This window comes from Schistocerca serialis, chromosome 1, assembly GCF_023864345.2.
Source record: "Schistocerca serialis cubense isolate TAMUIC-IGC-003099 chromosome 1, iqSchSeri2.2, whole genome shotgun sequence".
NCBI classification, from domain to species: Eukaryota; Metazoa; Arthropoda; class Insecta; order Orthoptera; family Acrididae; genus Schistocerca; species Schistocerca serialis.
This window is the reverse complement of record NC_064638.1, coordinates 750,902,419-750,928,882: the sequence shown is the minus strand read 5'-3', so window position 1 is coordinate 750,928,882 and position 26,464 is coordinate 750,902,419.

Sequence of the window (26,464 nt, the reverse complement as noted above, 5' to 3'; positions counted from 1 at the left end):
CATAATTGTATATTACCCGTCTTTTCATTTACCTTCCCTCTATTTTCCTCAGAATTTCGATCATCTTGCGCAGTTTTACAGTGTCGAGCGCTTTTTCCAGATCAAAAGATCCTGTGAAAGTATCTTGATTTTTCTTCAGTCTTGCTTTCATTATCAAGCGCAACGTCAAGACCGTCTCTCTGGTGCTGTCAGCTTTCCTAAAGCCAAACTGATCGTCATCTAACACATCCTCAATTTTATTTTCATTTCCTCTGTATACTATGCTTGTCTCCAATTTGGAGGCTGTTAATCAGACTGTGCGATGATTCTGGTATGTACCTGCTCTTGCTATCTTCGCAACTGAATGGATGACATGGTATGTCTCCAGTCTCGTAGAATCTAGGCGCCAGCTTGAACAGTCGTTTGGTTGCCACTTTTTTCAATGATCTTAGAAAATTCGATGGAAAGTTATGCTCCTCTTCTGCCTATTTGATCTTAAATTTTCCTAAGCGCCTTTAAATTCTGTAACGAATACCCTATTTCTTCCATAATGACTCATATTTCTTCTTGCATCACGTCATCAGACAATTCTTCCCCCTCATAGAAGCCTTCAGTGTATTTTTCCCCCTATCCGCTCTGTCCTGTGCGTTTTACAGTGGAATTCCCATTGCGCTCTTAATGTTGCCGCCCTTGCTTTTATTTGAGGTAAGATTGGATTGATTTCTCTGTATGGAGATCAGTTCTTCCGACATTCATTTCATTTTGTATTTCTACACATTTTTCCTACACTTCATATTTATTTCATCGTGAGCGATTTGTGTTGCTGTATTCCTGTCTTTCCCTGACTATTTTTATACTTCGTTCTTTCGTCGATCAATCGGAGTATTTAGTCTATTACCCATGGTTTCTTCGCAGTTACTTTCATAATAGGGACTGAACCGTCGTTAGACGTGTTGAGCGTTGCATGCCGAGCTCGTACTATGTTCGAACACTGAGGAGTACGGAGTAGTGATGCAGGACGAACGAGTGCGATGCTCCTTGCTTTGACACGCAATATCAGGAGGAACCAAGTCATACAAAATAAGACGAGCGGATGCAATGCTCTCTGGTTTCAGAAAGTAATAAGTAAGTTACCCCCGATATGGGCCACTGTCCCCCGGGACATCGTCAACACAGATGAAGCGAACAAATTGGAAGTACGACCGGTTATATTTGTTTTTAATGAGTCGCCTACCCAGGACCAGCTGTAGAACAAGTTCGAGGGTCTTGAAATCCAATTAAGAGTTATTTATTTTCTCTCGCGACTGACATGAATGACGACGAAATTAAGTGAGCAAAGTTCTGTATACTTCGAAATAAATTACGAAATGACGCTAAGACAGGGGGTGGGGTATCAAAAAATCTGTGGAAGATTGCATGGAACTAGCGCAACTAAATCTGCTTATCTGGGCAACTTGCTTAATCAAAGTCAGCATTACAGCAAGAAGCAACAATTATAGCCAAAATAAGCAACACAAATAGCATGGAAAAGTAAGCAAGTAAGGAGCTGCACACAGTGTGGATTACGATACAGCAGCAGCACTACATCCATTAGCTGAAAGGGCTAGCATTTGCTGACCAGCATTAAGCGACGGACTGGGATGACGCTCTCTCTGTCAGCCTGGGGCAGAACGCTCTCTCCGGAACAGAGTGTCCAGCATCCCAGTTCAAGGCCCTCAGCTCTCTACTCTCTAAGACTACCTCTACATGGGCAGGATGCTGTTGCCAGTGGGACGGGTGAGAATTGTTGATAAGATCATGAAAAAGCAGGTGCAAGTGAACGTAACTTCCCTCCACTCGCGTCTTCCGTGAAGTATCAGGATTGCAGCCAGATTACGTCGACTTCTTTCCTCTGTATTTCAACTGACAAAGAAGCTTTCATCCACCTTCAGGTGAGTGTTTTGGCGGAGGTGTAGGACAGGGAAGCGAATGCTATTCCTGTAGAATCTTGTATGGGTGGGAGATGGCGGGACCTGACTTGTAAGTTGGCTTATGGCGACCTAGAAGTAGGGTAATGCTGTGGTTCCTGCGGATGGAGATTGTAAGTTAACATCGCTAACTTTACACCAAACATTGACGGAGAGAAGCATGCACAAAGGCAGCCGCCACGTGAACGACCGCTATCGGGTCCCCCACACTCGTCGAATATTGGTCCACCTGTGGCGCGCAGGCGCATGCGTAATGATGACACTACATGCACACTCAGGGAGTTAAAATTCAGATAAACCAATTGATAAAATTAACTGCCACTAGTCACGTCATCACTCACAAATTATTTTCTTTCTGAAGAAATTAAAGAAACCTCCGGGCCACAGGCATATGCAGTTAAAAGCTGCTATTTAGATTCAACATATTTACACTGATTCATTAATAACTGAATCCCAGAAGTACCTCGTCGAGGTCAAGACTTCCGTAGCTGATAAATCGTGGAATGTCCTGTGGAGATACGAAGCTCGGCTTCGGTCGACTTACTAGGCTGCGAAAGGTGAGCGTGGCAATCATGTTCAACGCATCTTTCACACACTGTGATCGTTGTCTGATCACTATAGGGTCTGCCACACTGGCAAGATACTCTGTAGATGCAATCCCAGACTGTCATTTACCGAACCGAGAATAGCACGAGTCTTTGTGTGTGGGCCGAAAATTGCTTTGCCAAAATATTTCCTCAAGAGTCTGCCTAATTTAGACTAAATATTGCCGACGTACGGGAGGATCCTGGGACCCGGCGATTTCTTTCATTTCTTCAGAGAGAAAATGTTTTGTGACTAATGACACGTCTAGCGTCAGCTAATTTTATTAATTGGGGTATCTAAATTTTAACTTCGCGAGTGCGCATTGCGACAGAGTGTGCGCATGTGGTATCATGCTCACGCATGCGCGACGTACAGCAGTATTTAAAGAGGGCGCGAAACTCGACAGGTCGCTCATGTAGCGGCTGCCTTTGCGCGTGCGTCCCTGTGCAAATTTTTGGTCTAAAATTAGCTCTGCCCCCCCCCCCCCAACTGCCACCGTGTCACCTCTATGATGCTGTTTTAAGTGAGTGTTCAGAGTTGTACGTCCCCTGTCAGTGTTGCGAACAGCAACCATATTGTCGCTAGATGTGTTTCTTATCTCGTTTGAACAGAAACCAGACTTTGCCGTGTTTTTTTAATTGTGCCTGTCTATTTACTATGTGTTTTAATCAGCATCACCGACCGTTTGTTTTTATATTTTCTTCCCATCTTTCTCTTCATGTTTCAGTGTTTAACAGCCACCGTTTCATCGCCTACTTTTATTGTTCTCTTATCTCCTGATTCTGTTTTTTAACTTTTCTGAAGGCTGCATAGCAGCGTATTGTGCTGCTGCCAGCCCCCCCCCCTCCCCCCTCGCTGACGATAGCTGAATGGTTGTCAGCCGAAATATCGTGGCAAGAAGCCGACGTAATCCGGCTGTCATCCCGAAATTCGTGGAACACTCTTTAGTTCGGGAGAATTTCAAGAATCACACGAGATACATTGTTTACTGCGAAGTTGATACCCGACTGAAGTAGTGTCTTTATGATTCGTCAACCTTATGCCGCTAGAACTATGTCCAGAGCGATGCAATACAATTGGCTGAACTAAATTTTTAGAGCGATTGACCCTCCGACAATGTCAAGACGTTGCAGCGGCATCCGAAGCTTTGAAGTCACCTTGAAAAGAAAGAACGTCGCGTTCATTTACCTTCTGGGGGCTGTGCGGCAGCCATGTCGTACATTATTCCAGGCGTGCTTCTGGCTTTCTATAGCGATGGGCCGGGTCGTTGTCCGAGTTCTGCGAACTGCTCATTCCCCTCCATCACCCGACTGCTTAGATTGGCCCGCTCGACCTAATGATCTTCAGCGAGTGGTTTTCTACCGATAATGGATTCTATAGACACGCTTCTGGCAGCACATCACCCTTCGTGGAGAGTGCTGGGCTGCTTTATCGGACACAATGGAGCCTCTAAAGTTTTTAGGCTTCTCAATGTAATCCCATTTTCATCCATTCAGGGACACTGCAGATTTATATCTTGGTCAGCTTCGATTTTCTCTGGAACAGATCTCACCTTTCCCTCTTGGCTGGCCGACCGGATTGGTCGAGCGGTTCTAGGCGCTACAGTCTGGACCTGCGCGACCGCTGCGGTCGCAGGTTCGAATCCTGCCTCAGGCATTGATGTGTGTGATGTCCTTAGCTTAGTTAGGTTTAAGTAGTTCTAAGTTCTAGGGGACTGATGACCTCAGAAGCTAAATCCCATAGTGCTCAGAGCGATTTGAACCTCTTGGCTGTCTTCACGATTTAATGGTTCCTTGAAATGCCATGTCTTTGTACCAGTGCCTGTCTGGTCATAATCATCACCCCACTCATGCTCTTGCTGGACAAAAATACGGAAACACCACGAGAAATGAATGCTTCAACATAAAAGCGCTGTTGCATCTGATCAAGAACGGCACATTTGCAGTGTTTTCAATACGTAGCAAGTGGCAGTCATAGTCAGAACTATGTTCTGTGTAGTTTTGAGTGTATAATGTCGGTGCCAGGTGTGTTCGAGAGTGGGCAGACTGTTGGTGTTCGTAAGATGGGTGCTTCCGTAGGCCTGAACGAGATAGTCAAAACATTTAGTGTTTCATGAAGCAGCGTACTGAAGATTAATACCGCACACTGAGAAAGCCTGAAAACATCACGCACTAACTCACAACGCTGACGAAATTGTGTGCTGAGTGATCGTGACGGGCGGCCATTTGTGTTGCAACAAAAGATAAGGGGATTACAACTGGAAAAGTCATTACAGTACTAAATATACCACTCGTGAACCTTGTCAGCACCAAAACAACACTAAGGGAATCCCATAAGCTGGGAATTGAAAGGCGAAATGGAATTCCCTTAACAGAGATACAGTTGTCCCTAACAGGATAATGCGGTGGCGAAGATTAAAACTGGACTATGGAGCAATGGAAGAATATTCTTTGGCCGAAACAGTTTGTTTCACACTGTTTTCAACTTCTGGCCGAGTTTATGTCCCATGAATAAAACATGGTAGGGCTCGGTGATGATTTAGACGGTCATATCATTGCTTTCCGTGGGCAAGATCACATTATTGTCAATGACTACGTGACCGTTTTGGCTGGTCTGGACCATCCCATGGAACAACTGTGTTCCACAATCGTGACACTGTATTCCAAGACGACAGAGCCACTGTCCACGCAGCTCGCACAGTCCAGGTCTCGTTTTGTGAACACGGGGATGAATTGTCGCCTTTCCCCTGGCCCCCACACACACCACATCTGAATATTATCGAGCGCTAATGGTCTGCTTTGGAGAGATGGGTGCGTGATTGCTATACACTGCCATCATCGCCACAACTTCCAATATTATGCAGGAAGCAGGATATAAGACTCCCTCCAAAATCATGCAGGACCAGTATTTACCAGTTTCGAGACGAATGGAAGCTGTTTTGAATGCCAGCGTGTTTCCTCGGTAGTATTATGTATGATAGTGTGTTTTTACATGTCCACATCTTTGTCTATCTCCTGTGCATTACAGAAAGATACCTATTACTCATCTACATCTACATGGATACTCTGCAAATCACATTTAAGTGCCTGGCAGAGGATTCATCGAACCACATTCACAATTCTCTATTATTCCAATCTCGTATAGCGAGCGGAAAGAATGAACATCTATATCTCTCCAAACGACCTCTGATTTCCATTATTTATCGCAGTGATCGTTCCTCCCAGTGTAGGTCGGTGTCAACAAAATATTTTCGCATTCGGAGGAGAAAGTTGGTGATTCGAATTCCATCACAACGAAAAACGCCTTTCCTTTAATGATGTCCAGCCCAAATCCTGTATCATTTCTGTGAGACTCTCTCCAATATTTCGCGATAATACAGAACGTGCTGCCTTTCTTTGAACTTTTTCGATGTACTCCGTCTGTTATATCTGGTAAAGATACCATACCGCGCAGCAGTACTCAAAAGAGGATGGACAAGCGTAGTGTACGCAGTCTCCTTAGAAGGTGTGTTGCATTTTCTAAGTGTCCTGCCTATAAAATGGAGTCTTTGGTTAGCCTTCTCCACAACATTTTCATGTGTTCCTTCCAATTTTAGTTGTTTGTAATTGTAATACCAAGGTATTTAGTTAAATTTACGGCTTTTAGATTAGACTGATTTATCGTGTAACCGAAGTTTAACGAGTTCCTTTTAGCACTCATGTGGATGATCTCACACTTTTCGTTATTTAGGGTCAACTGCCACTTTTCGCACCATTCAGATATCTTTTCTAAGTCGTTTTGCAGTTTGTTTTGAACTTCTGATGACTTAATTAGTCGGTAAACGACTGCGTCATCTGCAAACAACCGAAGGCGGATGCTCAGATTGTCTCCCAAATCGTTTATATAGATAAGGAACAGCAAAGGGCCTATAACACCCGCTTCAGGCTAATGCCGGGATGGTTCCTTTGAAAGGGCACGGCCGATTTCCTTCCCCATCCTTCCCTCACCCGAGCTTGCGCTCCGTCTCTAATGACCTCGTTGTCGACGGGACGTTAAACACTAATATCCATCCATCCTATAACACTACCTTGGAGAACGCCAGAATTCACTTATTTTTACTCGATGACTTTCCGTCAATTACTACGAACTGTGACCTCTCTGACAGGAAGTCACAAATCCAGTCACATAACTGAGACGATATTCCAGAAGCACGCAATTTCGAGCCGCTTTTGTGGTACCGTGTCAAAAGCCTTCCGGAAATCCAGAAATACGGAATCGATCTGAAATTAGTCATTAGCACTCAACGCTTCGTAACTCTACATGAAATGCCCAGGGCAAAATATTTAAATTATACGTGGAGTAAAAACTTCTACTGGTCGTTTTGAAATTGCAACATTTGCACTGTTATTGCCTTTATGTTTAATGGTACGATAAGTCAACGATCTAACTGTTTGAAAATCAAAGTACGCGCGGTTTCACTCAAAACCATAACTGGTTGGCAAAAGCAGTGACTTTACTTTCATAACACTGACACTGTTTTCGAAATATACAGCTTTCTTAGTTGTTTTCTTGACTCTTAGCATTCGTAGAACTTATTCCAATACGCTTTTTGCATAAGTATTCTACGGAATCACGTGGGCAACTGTAACCAAACGTTATCCTTTAGAATGATTCCCATTTTCTCAAAAATTTTACTAAATTACTGCCCACACTAATTAAGAGCTTTGGATATTTTGCAGCCTATGTGAGGTCTGACTGACTATTCAAGATATTCGGACACTTCAATTTCCATAACCTCTGTGCTCCCAACTGCTTATTTAAATACCACTGGTACTAATATTTGTATCTGCTTTGCAGGCAGCTAGCAACTGATATGTTGTCATGTAGGGAATCCCAGCTGCGTTTATCGTTAACCAGTGCTTAGAAGCTACTGACGGGCAATTAACACAATACAGACGCACTCGTTCTTGAAGCACAGCACAGCAGTATATAACGAAAGTGGTAGAGTGACTTCCATACTTTACAGTAAGTCGTTCTGCAGCACACGTACACAGACAAAACTACACGAAGGGTGTTCAAGAAGTTTTCTGAAAGCAGACTGGTTTTATTCAGGATTACAATACGTCGTATTATTCCCCACTCCTTTGGCTACATAACTCTATTTTTCAAAGTAATGTCCGTTCAATGCAACAGCCCTGCACCACCTTACTTTGAGGGCTTGTATGCCGCATGGTGCGACTCTACAGGTCGACGTCTGAGCCAACGTCTGGCTGCGTTACTAACCTCCCTATAACCCACGTAATGCTTCCCGCAGAGAGCATCCTTCACTGGTCCAAACAGATGGAAGTCGGAAGGTGCGAGATCCGGCTGTAGGTTGGATGAGGAAGAACAGCCCAATGAAGTTCCGTTAGCTCCTCTCGGGTCCGCAGAGTTGCGTGAGGCCTTGTGTTGTCGTGGAGGAGGAGAAGTTCGTTTCCATTTTTGTGGCAACGATCCGCTGTTTCTTCGATTTCCTGAGAGTAGTACAACACGCTTCACAGTTGATCGTTGCACCATGAGAGAGGACATCAAACAAAACAGCCCTTCAGAGTTCGAAAAGACCCTCGCCATGACTTTACCAACTGAAAATGCGGCTTCCAACTTTTTCTCGGAGGAGAGATTACGTGGTGTCAGTCCATGGAATGTCGTTTCTGTTTCCGGTTCGAAGCGATGAACCCTTGTTTCACCGCCTGTGACGAATTTGGACAAAAATTGTCACGATCGACCGCGTAACGCTCAAGTAATTCCGCACAAATGGTCTTTCGTTGCTTTTCATGGCATGATAGGTGGCGAGGAAACGAGTGGCCACACAGCTTTGAGTGAGCCAACTGGTGCACGTGTATGTCAGCACTACCAACAGAGACGTCCGGTTGAGCAATGAGATGTTTGTGATCTAACGTTCACCTAGAATGAGAGTGTACGCACGTTCGAACACTGCAGAAGTCACTGGTGTGTGCGACCAACCTGCAGGCGGGAGATCGGACAGATTTGCGCGATCCTGCTGCGATGATGACAGGCGTCTCGCTCTACGTCTCGCCGTGCTTTTGTTCACTTTCAGGTCTCCGTAGACATTCTTATAGCGCCTTCGAATATCGGCGACGCTCTGGTTTTCCCCCAAAAGAAACCCAATGATAACTCACTGCTCGGAAACACCTTTGTTAAAGAGGCCAAGCCTATTTGTAGCATCGCCATCTGTCGAAACTTATTGAAGCGGGAATTTTCCACTATGTTCCACAACCGAAAGAGGTCGAGAAAGAAAATGTGTCGCATTACTTACCGAATGCGATCGCGCGATCGCGCTTTTAGTAATAATGGTGGCGCCTGAGCAACATAGTCTCTCTTCAGGCCTATACCACCGACTGTTGGCGTCACTACGTTTACTTTACTCCCTCCTGGCTGCCTTCCTTCTACGCAGTTCCCTGCCTTTGACGCCATAGAACTTCTCTTTTGGCTCCCTACCCTTAGCCAGCTTCGTGTATCTTTTAATTAAAGACTTTCTTTCTTTTGGGCCGTAATGCGCTAACACATTTCGATTATCTTTTCTTAATTGAAGGAAAACCCCAGCATCTTTTTCTAGTTAGATTTATACCACACACAACAAAATTTCGAGCCACAGTGCTTGGGCATGGAACGCGTCAGTCGCTGACGTTCGTACACTTTCCCTAGCATGTAACAGGCGTCTCTGTGACGTTTGTGGTTATGAAACGACGTCGAAGTTTCATGGTTCAAATGGTTCAAATGGCTCTAAGCACTATGGGACTTAATAAAAAAAATGGCTTTGAGCACTATGTGACTTAACTTCTGAGGTCATCAGTCGCCTAGAACTGAACTAATTAAACCTAACTAACCTAAGGACATCACACACATCCATGCCAGAGGCAGGATTCGAACCTGCGACGTAGCGTCGCTCGGTTCCAGACTGTAGCGCGTAGAACCGCACGGCCACTCCGGCCGGCCTGGGACTTAACATCTCTGGTCATCAGTCCCCTAGACTTGGAACTACTTAAATCTAACTAAGGACATCACACACATCCATGCCCGAGGCAGGACTCGAACCTGCGGCCGTAGCGGTCACGCGGTTCCAGCCGCGTGTTTCCTCACTGAAGCGCCTAGAACCGCTCGGCCACCGCGGCCAGCGAAGTTTCATGCGACTGGTGAAACAGGACTATCGCAAATTGCCTTTGTCTTCCATCTTACTCCATCGGCCACAGAAACGTTACAAAGACCTTACGACTAACGCAATTCCTTGCCTCATTTGCCTTAAGACATATTATTTCTTTGTACCTTATGTACGGTTAATCACATTATTTCGCTATCAAATACGAGGCCCAGGAAACATTGTTACCTTTTGCTTAAAAACTATGTCCTGAATCGTCAGAACAAACGTTTCCAATATTAGAAAGCTTGCTTGTGGCAGATAATTTTATTATTCAGATCTGTCTCGTAGCACTTCCCCGACTCCATGACTAAATGCGCCGATATTGGAAAGACCTAATGCGGATGGAGACAAAAACTCATATTTTCCATCGGCACACCTGTCTGACTATGCTTCGAAAACGACAGTAACAGTTGCTTCTACGTCCGAATGTCATCAGTAGGTCGCAGTTACCAATACTAGTGATATCTCCTGAACCTGCACTGTAGGCGATTTAAAATGGTTCAAATGGCTCCGAGCACTATGGGGGTTAGCATCTGAGGTCATCAGTCCCCTAGAACTTAGAACTACTTAAACCTAACTAACCTAAGGACATCACACACATCCATACCCAGGCAGGATTCGAACCTGAGACCGTAGCAGTCTCGCGGTTCAAGACTGAAGCTCGGCCACTGTAGGCGATTAATAAAGTCTGTATAGATACCCCAGTCTTTATGCTGATGTGCCAAATACTGCAAAGACTTTCCTGCACTCGTCTTAATGGCGTCATTACGACAATTTGGGCAAGTGTAGCGTTTCTCCGTTTTAAAAGAAGGATTAATATAGTTCCCTTCAGCGGGAAGGGGAAAGAACCTGCTTTCCAGATATAGCTTATCAGGGAAAGAAGTAAACCTTTCTACTGATTTTTTGTTTCGTTATTCAGTATTTCTTCTGTACTCACAACATGAAGACTTTTTTACATGCATTTGTTATTAGTAATTCGTACTTGTACCTTTCCAAAACATTTTGGTATATATTCTGTTGCCCAAGAAAAGAGGTGGTACTACACATTCGACCACATTAAAATTTCATAAAACATTAAACACAGTTAACATGTGGTGCAGTATGATTCTTCCTCTTATCTTTTATTGCCTAAATGTTATCACAACACATAAAAAAAATGAGAAACGTAAGGAACAGGTTCATGAAAGTAAAGTTTCCGATGGCAACCTCCAATGTATTGAGACATGACCACGCAATTCCAATAATTTAACAAGCAGGGAATGAGAGTTTTGAAAATGACTGGAAGATAAATGGCATCTTTCTGTGTGTAATCAATCCAAGTGGGGTAACAGCAGGTTTTACGCTTATTTGATATCTTTTTTAGATATGTAAACAGGCAGATTACGGCGCTGCCGTCGGCAACGCCTATACAACACAAGCGTCTGGCGCAGTTGTTAGATCGGTTACTGCTGCTACAATGACGATTTAAGTGAGTCAACGTGGAACTACAGTCGGCGCACAAGCGACGGGGTGCAGCATCTCCGAGATAGCGATGAAGTGGGTATTTTCCCGGACGACCATTTCACGAGTGTACCGTGAATATCAGGACTCCAGTAAAACATCAAATCTTCAACATCGCTGCGGCCGGAAGAACATCGTGCAAGAGCGGGACCAACGACGACTGAAGATAATGGTTCAACGTGACAGAAGAGCACCTCTTCCGAAAATTGCTGCAGATTTCAATGCTGGGCAATCAACAAGTGTCAGCGTGCGAACCATTCAACGAAACGTCATCGATATGGGCTTTCGGAGCCGAGGGTACACTCGCGTACCCTTGATGACTGCACGGCGCAAAGCTTTACGCCTCGCCTGGGTCCGTCAAAACCGACACTGGACTCTTGACGACTGGACACATGTTGCCTGATCGGACGAGTCTCGTTTAAAATTGTATAGACGTGTACTGGTATGGAGACAACCTCATGAATCCGTGGAACCTGCATGTGAGCAGGGGACTGTTCAAGCTGGTGGAGGCTCTGTAGTGGTGTGGGGCGTGTGCAGTTGGAGTGATACGGGACCCCTGACACGCGTAGATGCGATCCCTGACAGGTGACACGTACGTAAGCATCCTATCCGAGCACCTGCATCCATTCATGTCCGTTGTACATTCCGACGGACTTGGGCAAGTGCAGGAGGACAATGCGACACCTCATGCGTCCATAATTGCTTCAGAGTGGCTCCAGGAACACTCTTCTGAGTTAAAACACTTCCGCTGCCCACCAAACTCCCCAGACATGAATATTATTGAGCATATATGGAAATTCTTGCAACGTGCTGATCAGAAGAGATCCCCACCCCGCATCCCCTCTTTCGTACTCTTACGGATTTATGGATAGCTCTGCATTATTCATGGTGTCAGTTCCCTCCAGCACTACTACAGACATTAGTCGAGTCCATGCCACGTCGCGTTGCGGCTTCTGTGCATGCTCGCGGGGCCCTATAGGATATTAGGCAGGTGTACCAGTTTTTTCGGCTCTTCAGTGTATTACGTGAAGCTAGGTCGCAGATTTCTGGCATGAGTAAAGTAATGTACGGAGATCATTTACGCCTAAATACGTAGTGAACCGTTCTGTACCTGTTTACTGATTCCCGCTACGGAAATAATAATCTGTGTGTGGTTCAACGACTGAGTTCAAGTATTCCAGTTGGACGCTGCTTCGGTGACTTACATGTCCCTAACCTACCCCCGTTATCCAACTGGGGAAAAAGGGACCTACAGTTTAAAATGGACACAGAACCACGTTTGTTCCTGACGACTCCTCACAGCGTTTCGAGGTGAAGGTTATATTGAAGGCGAACAGAAAATTTCCGTGGTCCGGGATTTGACCCACCATCTCTCGGTTTTCAGGCACTTTATTTTCCACTAGGTCCGACCTAATCATAGGTAAACTACCACACCCCATTAAGGGGATGGTGTGGCGGGGCTGGGAAGGAGTAAGATGGAGCTGAACTAGGCTGTTGTCGTCCTAATAACATTACATTGAGGTGACAGAAGTCATGGGAAAGTGATATAAACATGGCGGTAGTATCGCGTATACAAGGTATAAAAGAGCAGTACATTGGCGGAACTATCATGTATATTCATGTGATTCATGTAAAAAACGTTTTCGAAGTGATTATGGTCGCACGACTTTGAACGCGGAGTGGTAGTTGGAGCGAGCCACGTGGGACATTCTGTTTCGGAAATCATTAGGAAATTCAGTATTACGAGGTCCACAGTGTCAAGAGTGTGCCGAGAACAGAAAGTATCAGGCATTACCTCTCACCACGGACAAATGTTTCAAATGGCTCTGAGCACTATGGGACTTAACATCTGTTGTCATCAGTCCCCCAGAACTTAGAACAACTTAAACCTAACTAACCTGGGGACATCACACACATCCATGCCCGAGGCAGGATTCGAACCTGCGACCGTAGCGGTCACGCGGTTCCAGACTGAAGCGCCTAGAACCGCATGGCCACACCAGCCGGCTTCACCACGGACAACGGAATGGCCTACTGCCTTCACTTAATTACCGCGAGCAGCTAGAGTTGTCAGTGCTACCAGACAAGCAGCACTACGTGAGATAACCACTGAAATCAATGTGGCACGTACTACGAGCGTATCCGTTAGGCTTTAATTGGTTATGGAAGCAGACGACCGACGCCAGTGCGATTGCTAAGAGCACGATATCAGCCTGAACGCCTCTCCTGTGCTCGTGACCATATCGCTTGGACGCCAGACGACTAAAAACCCATGGCTTGGTAAGATGAATTTTTAGACAACGTAGTTGTATAGAGAATGTGTGTGAAATCTTATGGGACTTAACTGCTAAGGTCATCAGTCAATAAGCTTACACACTACTTAACCTAAATTATCCTAAGGACAAACACACACACCCATGCCCGAGGGAGAACTCGAACCTCCGCCGGGACCAGCCGCACAGTGCATGACTACAGCGCCTTAGACCGCTCGGCTAATCCCGCGCGGCTTTGTATAGAGATAGACAGCGATTAATTTACTTATAATCAATTATTCAAAATGACAGTCACAATCACATTATTTATTTTTTACTCTATAGTTACCAACCGTGCACAGGCAGGGTAACGACTCCAGCGAGCGACCAAATGGTGTAAATTACCCTGAAGATGACCCCATCGCAGGTTGAAAAACCGGTTGGTGGCAAAATAAATGATGCGATTGTGACTGTAATTTTGAATAATTGATTGGTCAGATGAGTCCCTATTTCAATTGGTAAGAGCTGATAGTAGAGTTCAAGTGTGGCCAAGACTCCACGGAGCCATGGACCCAAGTTGTCAACAAGGCACTGTGCAAGCTGGTGGTGGCTCTGTAATGGCGTGGGCTGTATTTATATACAATGGAGTGGGTCCTTTGGTCCAACTGAGCCGATTATTGACTACAAATGGCTGTATTCGGATACTTGTAGACCATCTGCTGCCTTTCACGGACTTCATGTTCGCAAACGACGACTTCATGTAATTGGGCCACAGTTCTTCGCGTTTTTTGTGGAGAACGTTCTGGATTATTCGAATGAACGATTTGGCCACCGAGACCACCCAACATGAATTCCACTGAACATTTATGGGATGTAATCGAGAGATTGGTACGTGCACAATGTCCTGCACTGGCAACATTTCCGCAGTTATGGAAGGCTATAGAGGCAGCGTGGACTTGCTGAGTCCATGAAACGTTGAGTTGCTGCTCTCCACCGAGCAAACGGATGTCCAACATGATATTACGAGGTATCCTACGACTTTGTCTCCTCAGTTCTGTGAAAAGGGTTTTGTTTTATGTAATAAGCTGTTTATAGTTCCACTCTCGGATAAACAGTTATACTATAGAAAAACTGCAATACTTTCGAGAAAGTTTGTAACACCGTAGCTAAGATCATAAATCTTTTTAATGATTGATTATGCTCTATATAAAGTATGTTTTCTTCGGTATGTAATCTTTGATATGCTGTAAATATGAAGAAAGATATGCACTATGTTTTCTCTTCACCATTAGAACACTTTCCATCATTTGGAGGAGGATGACTTCAATTATATGTTGCTTTTTTTGTGGATTTACTAATGTGTGTAAATGAAAATATTTTGTGAAAGGTATGAATATACAACTATGTATATTCTGATTCACACTTTTGAACTGTATAAATGAAAACTTGGTGTGCTTCCCCTCTGAAACGAAAGTGAGTTAGCGCGCGCAAAATGTGGTTGGTGCAAGGGAAAAGGTGTAACAATAGTCAGTCGGAGACTAGCAACCACACAGTCGGCAACTAGTAGTTGGAAGGTGCACAGCGCAGGTGCCGAGAGCTTTCAGTACTTGGAGCTATTATGGAAAAGCCTCGGGTGGACAAATGGCTCTAAAATACTGCCCTGTTTCTGGAAAAAAGTTGATGATCATCGCCAAGAAGATAATAACAGAGCAAATTACTTACAACGGAAAGTCCACTTGTTGTTATGTACTCGCCACCAACATTGCGCAATCACTTCAGCAGAAGTCAGATCTCTGTAAAGTGTATGGATCAGCACATTTACTAAAGTATGTGTAAATATAAGGTAACTCATGTTAAATTTGTGTATCAACCTTGATTTGTTTCCTATCATGAGACCTCTTAGGGTCCACTTCTCTTAAACAGTGACTTCCGAATACTCTGATTATGAGAACTGGTGAAAAACCAAGTGTTTAATTACTTTTGCTTAAACCTGAGTGCTAAAAAGTTTCCTAAAATTACTGAGGATTTTATTGAAGTTGAGGGAGGAAGTAAATGTTACTTTTATGAAAGCCTCTCCAGCAATTGAATTGCTTTAGATCATATTATGAGAAATAACTGAGTTAATTCTGTCTGAAAATATTAATGTTTGTGCTGATGACAAATAGGCAACACAATTTTGAGGTTAGCTAGAAGTAAATGATCTTAAAGTCATAGCTGAAAATCCTGTTAAAAAGATCTTCTGCATTAACTGTCATAAAATTCATACAAGGTGCATGAAACTGTGAAAGAGTGTTTCCAAAGTTTGTTTTCTGTAGTTTGTTCATAAAAGTGTGCTTAGATTGTTTTATGGAGACGGTCAAGATAAAGGGTCCCCCATTTTAAGTTGCTCAAAATGCATAAATTTACTTGATTAATGAATATACTAAGTGCATTTGAAGTTAATGTTGAGTTTTGTGTACGTTGTGTGAGGAAAAGTGTAATGTCAGCTTGTGAGCCCCCACTTACTGTTTTTTTCTTACTGGAGATAAAGTTACTGTGAGTGCCCTTATTCATGAAAACAGTTACAACAGTACTTATTAAGGAATGTGTAAATCTTACTGCAGGTGAATTTTAGTTGAATTTGTGGCCGGCCAGTGTGGCCAAGCGGTTCTAGGCGCTTCAGTCTGGAACCGTGCGACCGCTACGGTCGCCGGTTCGAATCCTGCCTCGGGCATGGGTGTGTGTGTTGTCCTTAGTTAGGTTTAAGTAGTTCTAAGTTCTAGGGGACTGATGACCTCAGATGTTAAGACCCATAGCGCTCAGAGCCATTTGAATCTTTTTTTTTTTAGTTGAATTTGTGCTATTTAGAATGTATCTGATGTAATAGAACTAGGTCCGTGTCCATTTTTGTTTAATATTGATTTCCACTTTTATTGTTGATGAAATAACTTATGCCAGGTAAAGTATTTACTGTTGTTGAGCGCTAAAGTGTCAAATGTGTTTGTGAGAACTTGCATTTCCTATTGAAACTGGTTATATCCACTATACTAGTTGCCTACTTGTAAAAGGGTTCGTTGCACTTCTGTGAGAAAGAAGACAGGCTGTGTTTTTCTATCAAAACTATTTAATGTTTATTTAACAGAAATGTTTCATGTTTCTATGCCTAATTTGGCTGGCGACCGTATTCTATTTCATTTGAGTAAACGTGATCAGCTAAAACATTTTCTAAATTGGACCTGTCTCTTTCTATGTCCTTAAGTAACATTGATATTCAGGTCTGATAAGCCAAACCCATTAGGTAACTCACGGTCAATTTTATTTAAATCCTCCCAGATAGTAACATTATACTGTATTCAAATACCAAAATTGGGTTTTATCTATATGTTAACATAATCAAAACGGTATTGGTTAAAAACAGTCTTGGTTGCCATTTTCGTTTTTTATTTTTCAATTACGCGTTTCGCCTTATTCAGGCATCTTCAGGTTATCTTAATTTTGTATTTCTTAGAAGGATCCTTTAGTCAGTGTAGCCAAAGGGCATGGTCAAATATATCAGGCCAACATCGCCTTCGTTAAACTCAGTAAAAACTTTTCTAGAGTTACTGAATTTAACGAAGGCGATGTTGGCCTGATACATTTGACGATGCCCTTTGACTACACTGACTAAAGGATCCTTCTAAGAAATACAAAATTAAGATAACCTGAAGATGCCTGAATAAGGCGAAACGCGTAGTTGGAAACTAAAAAGCTAAAATTGCAACCAAGACTGTTTTTAACCAATACTTTTAAGCACTGGTTTGGTGTATGCCACATATGGATTGGAAGAATTTCTATAATCAAAACGCGTGCAGTGACAGTGTCATAAGGTGTAGACGAGAAAGACGCTGAGGTAGCATGTAAGACCCATAGCGAGTTTAGGGTCGGACAAAGTGAAATTTAGTACCGTGTGAAGTAATACTCTACTCTGTCTTACAAATTTCAACCCCTAGACATTGATTTAATTAAGTAATTTCGTTGTGACATCGCAAGGACTTCCTAAATAATAGTGAATCACATTCCGAAGCCTACTTTTAATTTACGGTGTAGTGTGTATTGTTTTATGCAATGGAGACATTACAATACTTCGCATCAGGAAGCAGTTGTTCATTTTTAGACGGATTAATTGAGTTGTTAACAGAATGACGGGATACCTGTCCCATATGTACAGTAATACTCTGAGCCTAATTATTTTTTCTCACTTGGATATTTGCCGTAAGCACAATCGCATCATACCGAGTACAATGAAGGGATGCCTTACGTCGATGTGACCCGCTTACGAAACCCGGGAGTTCCACTGCGGCGCCGCGACGCTTGTGTAAGTCTATTGGGGGATCCCGTACAAATAAACGGAGAGCCATAAGGACCTGCAACTCTTATGGTCCTCACCGTGTCGTCGTTATATACGGCAAGTTATATGTAACTTCGGCTATTTGCGATAACGTTCATATCGTTCGGAATCGGGTGGAATTTGTTATGCAGGGCGTTCGGTAAGTTACTGCTCAGTAACAACATAAGTTGGTAATGATATCCACGGGCAGCTATACAATTCTGAACCCGTTTAATTTTATTGGAAAACTCTTTCTTTTCGTCTGATTGTTATATGCTTCTCACGAACGGTGTTATTCTAGTTTTTAAGTCACAAAGCATGCGTGGGCGACTGAGATCAACTTCAGATTTTCTGCTCCCCAAACGAAAAAGTCTGGTGGTGAGGTACGGTGAGTGAGAGGGCCATGGGGTTTTTTGAGGTGACATGTTTCTCAAAACACTCTTCCAGAAGATGCATGGTACTATTAGTTGTGAGCGCAGTAGCACCATCATGTTGAAACCATGAGTAACTGACTTTGTCTTCACTTAGCTGTCCAATGAATCCGTGTATCATTACGTTTATGGAAAAAAAAGTCTTCGCGGGGTGGCGATGTCACGGATTGCGTGGTCCCTCCTGCCTGAGGTTCGAGTCCTCCCTCGGGCATGGATGTGTGTGTTGTCCTTAGCGTCAGTAAGTTTAGGTTAAGTAGTGCGTAAGCATAGGGACCGATGACCTCAGTAATTTGGCCTCATAGGAACTTATCACAAATTTCCAAAAAAATTCGACGAGCCACCTTATGGTGAGGTACAACTCTTTCCGGTAAATTTTCAGCAAATGCCTCCTGCATTAAATCTGTGAATTAATCGCCTTGTTAAGCACATGTGCAAAAGAGAATTACGTTTCTCAGTTGCAACCACCGTAATTTAAAAAAAAAAAGCTGAAATCTAGAGACTACACACCGCAATCAGTAGCTTTGATCAACTGAACCAAACAATTATATGTCACGCAACAGTAGAAAGAATTTAATAGAATGTCCATCTATGAAAAGAAGCAGTCAAATTGTGTTCTGCCAACTTTGTTTCGAGCTTCCAACATAATCTATATCCGCAGTCCGTATTCCAGTGCGCAGCGCGTGTCCGAAAGCACTGTATAAATCGTAACATCAAAGTTCATGAAAGATTGTTCAAATTGTCTGAAAATTTTTAATTTCACCTATTTTTCGAGTAATCATTGGGATTTTGTGAAACATCAAATTAAGTGAAGCAGTGTATTTCCTTTGGGTTATACTTATCACCACATATTTTAAAGAGATATCCTGTTGTCAATCCTATTAGTCTACCCAGTTTCGCGGCAGGCAAAATACTAGTCACCCGCTTAAAAGAGCCGAGGGGTTACTTTAGGGCATTTAAAGGTGGTGAACAACTGGTACCAGGCAGGTATGTGACCCTGGATTGACGACGTAACTGAAAGTAATGTGTGCTAGTCGGCTGCATGAAATCAGTCACTAATAGTTTTCAAGTCAACATAGAGCAGTGAATTGTCAACGTGGTGTTGAAAGCGATGTTATACGGAATTACTGCAGTGTTCCTGGGAGCGACCAACTTTTTTCCTGTGACGGTAGTGGGGTAAATTGCAAAAGACTGTAGCTCACAACGCGCCATTCAGTAGAGAAACTGAACTATAGCCAAATAGATTTATTACTTCAAAATGAACTCCAAATCTAAAAATGTCTCGATAATTTAAAAAGAAAGTATATGGATTCAAGGCTATAATGACAAAACCTCCTAATCATTTTAATCTATATTTCTTAGGTCCTGAATTTTTACAAGCAAACCGATTTAATAATAGATCACAACTAAGCGTGTTTCAGAATTACGCACACAAACTTCGAGGGCATGTCGAAGGTGACTAGAGGAAGGAAATGAGGATAGGTACCAGTGTCCGAAAATATCATCCAACGACCCAACAGGACATCAAAGTTATAGACACCGGTGCCTGAATATATGCGTGCATACAGGCTGATTCAAACTTTCAGGGATGACTTTCAGGGGTACGGGACCTGGTCCGGAAACGAGCGAATCGTTGTGTTACTCTGACAGTGGATACACGTAACGGTACTCTTGTTGTAGGGTAGGCAACTTTCAGGGGTGGTAGTCTGGACCAAAAGAAGAAAATAATGTCTAATAAACTTGGGCTCTAAAATACATACCTGTGAAGTCATGAGCACTTGTTAATCTTCGCTACTGTGAAACAAATCTCCTCTACTGAGCGAGTGCACTTACCTCCGAAGGTATGCATTTTATGGCCCACAAATTTTTTTTCATCAGTCTTCTGAATGGTTTGATGCAGACCGCCACGAATTCTTTTCTTGTGCCAACCTCTTCATTTCAGAGTAACACTTGCAACCCACGTACTCAATTTGCTGTATCTATTCCGATCTCTGTCTTCCTCTATAGTTTTCCCCCCTCTACAGCTCGCTCTAGAACCATGGAAGTCGTTTTCTGATGTCTTAACAGGTGTCCATGTGATCCTGTCTCTTCTCCTTGTCAGTGTTTTCCACATATTCCTTTCCTCTCCAATTCCCTGCAGAACCTTCTCATTTATTACCTAATCAGTCTACCTCATTTTCAACATACGTCTATAGCGCCACATATCAAATGCTACGATTCTCTTATGTTCCGGTTTTCCCACAGGCCACGTTTCACTACCATACAATGATGTGCTCCAGCCAGCCGCGGTGGCCGTGCGGTTCTGGCGCTGCCGTCCGGAACCGCGGGACTGCTACGGTCGCAGGTTCGAATCCTGCCTCGGGCATAGGTGTGTGTGATGTCCTTAGGTTAGTTAGGTTTAAGTAGTTCTAAGTTCTAGGGGACTTATGACCTGAGATGTTGAGTCCCATAGTGCTCATAGCCATTTGAACCATTTGATGTGCTCCAAACCTACTTTCTCAGAAATTTCTTCCTCAAATTAAGATCTATGTTTGATACTAGTAAACTTCTCTTGGCCAGGCCTTTGATGGCCTTGTTGTTCCGTCCTTAGTCGTTTTGCTGCCTAAGTAGCAGAATTCCATAACTTAATCTACTTCGTGACCATCAATCTTGCTGTTACGTTTTTCTCTGCTCTCATTTCTACTACTTCTCATTACTTTCGGCTTTCTTCGATTTACTCTCAATCCATATCCTGTCCTCACTAGACTGTTCATTCCATTCAGAATAACATGTAATTCTTCTTCACTTTCACTCAGGATAACAATGCTGGCAGCGAATACTATCGCTGATATCCTTTCACCTTGAAATTTAATCCGACTCCTGAATCTTTCTTTTATTTTCGTTATTGCTTCCTCGATGCACAGATTGAACAGTAAGGGGGGAAATATTACATCCCTGTCTTAGACCCTTTTTAATCCGAGCGCTTCGTTCTGAGTCGTCCACCTTGGCTCTTACACATATTGTATATTACCTGCAGCTTATACCTATTTTTTCTCAGAGTTTCGCTCATCTTGCACGGTCATTTTACAATGTCGAACGCTATTTCCAGGTCGAGAAATCCAATGAACGTGTCTTGATTTTTCTTTAGTCTTGCTTTCATTATCAACCGCAACGTCAGAAGTCTCTCTTGTCCCTTTAGCGTTCCTAAGGCCAAACTTATCATCATCAAGCATATCCTCATTTTCTTTTCCATTCTTCTGTATATTATTCTTGTCAGCAACCTGGATGCATGAGATGTTAAGCTGATTGTGAGATGATTCCCGCACTTGTCAGTTCTTGCAGCCTTCAGAATAGTGTGAATGATATTTTTCCGAAAGTCAGATGGTGTATCGCCAGACTCATACTTTCTGCACACCAATGTGAATAGTCATTATGTTGCCACTTCCCCCAATGATTTTAGAAATTCTGATGAAGTGTTATCTATCCCTTTTCCCTTATTTGATCTAAAGTGCTTAAAACTCATTTAAATTCTAACTCTTCTAAATCGACTCCTGTTTCTTCTTTTATCACATTAGATAAATCTTCCCCCCATAGAGGCCTTTAATGAACTCTTTCCACCTATCCGCTCTCTTCTCTGCATTTAGCAGTGGAAGTCCCGTTGCACTCTTAATTTTACCATCCTTGCTTCCTACATGTTGAGTCAGCCCTTCCGACAATCCTTTTTCGATTTCTTCACATTTTTCATGCAGCCATTTCGTCATAGCCTCCCTCCATTCCTATTTATTTCATTCCTCAGCAACTTGTATTTCTGTATCCCTGACTTTTCCTGAACATTTATGTACTTCCTTCATTCATCAATGACTGAAGTACTTCTTATGTCACTCACGTTTTATTCGCAGTCATCTTCTCTGTGCCTATGTTTTTGTTTCCCACTTCTGTGACTGCCCTTTTTAGACGTATTTTTCTCTTCAACTGTAATGCCTACAGGGCTATTCCTTATTGCTGTGTCTATAGCCTTAGAGAAAATCTAGCGTATCTCGTCATTCCGTAGTACTTCCGTGTCCCACTTCTTTGCATACTGATTCTTCATGACTAATGTCTTAAACGTCAGCGTAGTCTTCATCATTACTAAATTGTGGTCTGTGTCTATATCTGCTCCTTGGTACGCTTACAATCTAGCATCTGATTTCAGAATCTCGATCTAACCATGATGTAATCTAACTGTAATCTTCCCCTATCACCCAGCCCTTTCCTCCTCCTCTTCGCTATTACTTGCTGAAATTTATTACAGATCTCAATTAGGCTTTCTTCTCTCTCATTCCTTGTCCCACGCCCATATCCTCCCGTAACCTTTTCTTTTACTCCATCACCTACAATTGCATTCCAGCCCCCCATGCCTATTAGATTTTTATCTTCCTTTATGTACTGTATTATCCTTTCAATATCCTTATGTACTTTCTCTATCTCTTTATCTTCAGCCTGCGACATCGGCATGTGTATCTGAACTATCGTTGTTGGTGTTGGTTTGCTGTCGGTTTTCTAGATATTATTTTCTTGTTGTGGTCCATACTGCGACCTCTGATAGTTGCCTGGTAAAAGTCTTGTAAACAAGGGGTCTGTAATGCATACCTTAAGAGCTCTGAGTACATGTTCAACTTCGCTATTGTAAAACACTTCTCTTCTACTAAACAAGTGCTCGTAGCTCTTAAGGCATTATTGTAGAGCCCTTGATTCTGGTCAATTTTTACTTGTTTTGGTCCACACTACCTCTTCCCATTTGTTTACTAGACTTTTTTCTTCGAATGATCGCTCGTGACATATCCTTGAATATTGATGATTACTCCTAGGACACCCTTTCTATATTAGTCACAATGTGTTCCACAGTTTTGCATACATCTTAATATCAGTAATAGACTTTATCTTGTCGCTTCTCCCTCGTTCCAACTGCATTAAATATTCTGAAGATAAGACATGACAGGTACAGAGTGAGTCTGCAGCAGTTTCTGCCACACAATTCCAAGAGCAGCATATTTCGTTGATGATTTACTGTTCCTCCATGTTAACGGTCCGCAAACTCAACCATTTTAGTGTATCTAACAGTCTTGCGTACGTAAAAGCTATATGGACGAGTCAAAAATCTAAGTTATCATCTCAAAATTAAGCTAAGGCTTCGTGACTGAAAAATAAATCAGTGGTTGGTTACGAAGTGTTATTGTTGCCATCATGTGTTCACATTTCCCTTCATCCCTTCCCCCACAACCACTACCACAAACGGTGATTTCGTGATATCTAACGTTTAACAAGATTCATGGTGCAAACAGTGTTCTCCAGACACGCAAAAAGTGAGACGGTCCATATCCCTCCTTCCGGATCCTGCCGTCCGGATTTAGGTTTTCCGAGGTTTTGCTAAATCTCTTATGGTTAGTTCCTGGATGGCTCCTCTTAAGCGACACTGTCAGTTTCCTTCCCAATCCTTCCTCAGACAGAGCGTGTGCTCCATCTCTAATTCTCTTGTTATCGACGGGATGTTAATCCCTAATCTTCCATCCTACCTCCCTTTTGCTCCTTACGTTTGTTTTACGTAAGACTTTTTAAATTCCACCCTCCAATTGATGTTTTTAAATAGATTTTTCTTATCTATATACTTTATTTGCAAGATAAGATGTTCTCTTAATTTCTGGATTGCGTCTGTTATTTCCGTTGCTGACGTTACCATTTAACACAAGTGCTTCGCTTGTTCTATTCTTTACGTATTTAAGATTACATTTACTCTGAATTTGTATACTGTTACAGATTTAACCTTCATTTAAGGTATCCATTCTTCGACGAATGGAAAGAAAATCTTCTACATACTATTCAGTTCGCACGGGGAATTTGTTAACATTATGCTAATGCCTGAAAATCTTATGCGTAGTATTTAATGTCTTTTTAAATTCTTGTTTTCATAGATGAGTTAAATATATAGCCCTGTAGTTCACCTTTGGTACTTCAATGCCCCCCTCACATCTATTAGCCATTCATTTCTGCTGTAATTTTTGTAACTACACCACAAATTTTTCGACCGACCTACGTAGAATTCATTCATCTGACTTCATAGACTTTTATTTTAAATTTATATGTGACTTATTCCTGCTGCTGATGATCTGAATTGCACATGAAAGAAGTCAAGGAAAAACTAGTGGACAATGATCATCTCGGCTTCTTATAAAGATACACGGGAAGGATATGTGTTTCAAATAAAGAAGTAAGAGAAACCAAAAACTTCTGCACACACTGGTGTAATTTTCGAGAAAAATAAATAACTCCGAACATTAAGAAAAATGAGGTTAAAATAGCGAGATGCCTATAACGATTAGGTGGCCAATAGCAATCTTAAAAACAGCGTGACACAGTTGCGTTGTGTATCACAGTTCATAGGAGAGACATCGATGAAACTGAAGGATAATTACTTAAAAATGATTGCACATTTTATATCACTCCTCAGTAAAGTCTGAAATGTATTTAGTAATGTGACTCATATGGAGTATGAAGTAATTAAGCCTGACACATTTGTAGCAAATAATAGAAATTATCTCATGTTCGTGATGTCTTAATATTTAGCAAATGAAAAAAAATATCTAATCCTTTTAATATTTTAGGGGCATTTCCACCAGCGATCTTCCGTGCTACACTTCAATCAAACGAACCGTTTTTAGTCGATTAGACCGTTATCAGAAACGTAATACAGCGCATGTACTTCGTCGCGACATCCAAATCCTCATATATTTGCTTCTTGTTGTTGTTATGTAAATTATCAGTCAGACATGAAAACACAAATAATTAACGAACATACGCTCGTATTAATAACAATTCTGAGGGAAACAGAATTAAGCCCAAAAAATAAATCTCAAAATTCATGTTTTATTTGAGAAGTAAACAACGATCTAAACATAAAATGGTGGTACTTTCTTATGTAGCTGATCAGATTTGTCGTCAGCATCGCCTTATCATATGTTTCTCTGTGCGGAGTATAACTAAGAATCATTCTGCTGCCAGTTGCATATATCGAGTATCATAGATATAGCTACTATTTACGTTGTATGTGTGTTCTGAATTTTTTATTCAATTTTTACAACAATGCGCTTTAAGGCATGAGAGTCCATAAACAAGCACTGAAAATTCGTTTTGCAACAGGATATATACACTGACAGCAGAAAATCGCTATACAAATAAATAATTGATGTAGAGTAGTGAAATTTTCGGGATACATTTGTTTAGGTAACATATTTAAGTGATTAACATTACAAATACACAGGTTATTGTAAGCGTGAGATAAGCCATTGCCAAAGTGAGATACTGGTGCACTAGTAACTGTTGTAACCGACAGAATGTTTAATGCAACCATGCACACGTGCATGCATTGTACACTCCTGGAAATTGAAATAAGAACACCGTGAATTCATTGTCCCAGGAAGGGGAAACTTTATTGACACATTCCTGGGGTCAGATACATCACATGATCACACTGACAGAACCACAGGCACATAGACACAGGCAACAGAGCATGCACAATGTCGGCACTAGTACAGTGTATATCCACCTTTCGCAGCAATGCAGGCTGCTATTCTCCCATGGAGACGATCGTAGAGATGCTGGATGTAGTCCTGTGGAACGGCTTGCCATGCCATTTCCACCTGGCGCCTCAGTTGGACCAGCGTTCGTGCAGGACGTGCAGACCGCGTGAGACGACGCTTCATCCAGTCCCAAACATGCTCAATGGGGGACAGATCCGGAGACCTTGCTGGCCAGGGTAGTTGACTTACACCTTCTAGAGCACGTTGGGTGGCACGGGATACATGCGGACGTGCATTGTCCTGTTGGAACAGCAAGTTCCCTTGCCGGTCTAGGAATGGTAGAACGATGGGTTCGATGACGGTTTGGATGTACCGTGCACTATTCAGTGTCCCCTCGACGATCACCAGTGGTGTACGGCCAGTGTAGGAGATCGCTCCCCACACCATGATGCCCGGTGTTGGCCCTGTGTGCCTCGGTCGTATGCAGTCCTGATTGTGGCGCTCGCCTGCACGGTGCCAAACACGCATACGACCATCATTGGCACCAAGGCAGAAGCGACTCTCATCGCTGAAGACGACACGTCTCCATTCGTCCCTCCATTCACGCCTGTCGCGACACCACTGGAGGCGGGCTGCACGATGTTGGGGCGTGAGCGGAAGACGGCCTAACGGTGTGCGGGACCGTAGCCCAGCTTCATG